The sequence below is a fragment of the Carlito syrichta genome, unplaced genomic scaffold (genome assembly GCF_000164805.1).
Source record: "Carlito syrichta isolate Samal-C Ts95f unplaced genomic scaffold, Tarsius_syrichta-2.0.1 Scaffold99499, whole genome shotgun sequence".
NCBI classification, from domain to species: Eukaryota; Metazoa; Chordata; class Mammalia; order Primates; family Tarsiidae; genus Carlito; species Carlito syrichta.
In genome coordinates, this window is record NW_007043595.1 from 3,645 (window position 1) to 5,280 (window position 1,636).

Here is a 1,636-nt window from a genome sequence, read left to right on the forward strand (position 1 = left end):
GTGTTCCGGAAGGGCAGGAAGGAGCCGCCTGAAACAAGTCGAGTCACGAGTGAGAACCAGCAGCCAGGCACCCAGCCCCGTGGGTGGGTGTCACTCTACTGCCTTCATGTCACCGGTGTGCAAACTGAGGCAGAGAGGATACGTCACTACCCACTGTCACACAGCTACCTAGTGGAATAGTCAGACTTGCCTCCGAGGGGTGGGATTCCAGAGTCCGTTTCACATCCCCGGCTCCTGCAATTCATGAGCAAGACTGGAGCTAGAAACGCAAACTTGAAATCACCAGCTCGCAGAGAGACCTAGGGAGCAGACACCTTCATCCACAGAGTGGAAGAGAAAAAAGCTTGCCCAGGGCAGAGCCTGGGGAGCACCACACTCCAGAGCAGCCAGGCAGATGCCGCAGTGCACACAGCGAGGCAGGCTGGTACAGGGCTCAGGGAGAACAAGACAGGGTGGAGAGAACACGGGTGCCCACCTGAGGGAGGACGGAGAGGCGGAGCTCACAAGCTTCTGACCTGCACCCTGGGAGAGCTACGCACCTGCATGCCTCTCCTCTGATGCCTCCGCCTCCCCACAGCCCGCTAGACTCTCCCAACTGTGTGATGTCGAGGTACGGCTTGGGAGAAGCCACTTAAGCCGGCTTCTGCTGTCGCGAGTTCCCTGCGGTTGGCAAGCTACCCAGGCTGCCCGAGACTCGACTTGAAGGGAGAGGACTCAGACCCCTGGTGGTTAATTCACCGTGTTGATGGGGACGTCTCAGGAGGCTGTCACAGCCTCCCTGGTGTTCACTCGCCCCTCGCCACCCCAACACTGGGGTCTCTGGGCTTGTTCCAGACGCCAGGGCAGCCCTCGGCAGTGGCGGAAGACCGTGCTCTTGGCCCTCAAGCCGGTACCCAGCAGGGTTAATCTTGACCTGCCCACAGGGGAGCTCTTGATTGGCTGACACGCCCTCTGCAAGTCCCTTTCCGCCCCGCTCCCCGACGTGTCCTAGGATAAACTACCTGCCTTCAAACTCTTCTCTGAGGATGCACTGCTGAGAAACCACAGCAGCACGTCGAATGCCGAGCCCAGAGTGGGCCTTCGACGTCTGTGCACCCGCTTCGCGGGCAGTGCATTTCCTCGGGGCTCCCTCCTGACCAGCACCTGCTCTCACCCGCCTTTCTCCTTCTCTCCCGTGCAACATGGTTGGTTTGTCTCGCTGCCCTGAATCTGAGCTCCTGGGGTCTCTGATCGAGTTTGCATCTCCCCCACTGGCAAACACAGTGCTTCACGGCAACAGACACTCAGAAGACACTTACTGAGGGCACGTGAGAAAGGTGGCCTCCACGGCCGCTGGTTTGCTGCAGAAGGAAAGAGAGCACAGGGCATGTATTCGTCTAAACATATGCGTCAGAGGCGCGGGCAGGCCAGGGACGTGCAGATGTCTAGCCGTTAAGGGTGGGATTCACACAGGGTCCACGAGGGAAGCTGGGACTGGGGCACAAATCTGGGAGTCGTTTTCCTGGAAGTGATGGATGAAGTGTCCAGGGAAATGCGTAGCCCTGGTTTTAGTCTGGAAACTGCAGGGACGGGCCTTTCCCGCTCGCTAAGCAGCGGACAGAGGGTGGGGAGCTTGCAGCAGGGGGTCACATCAGTC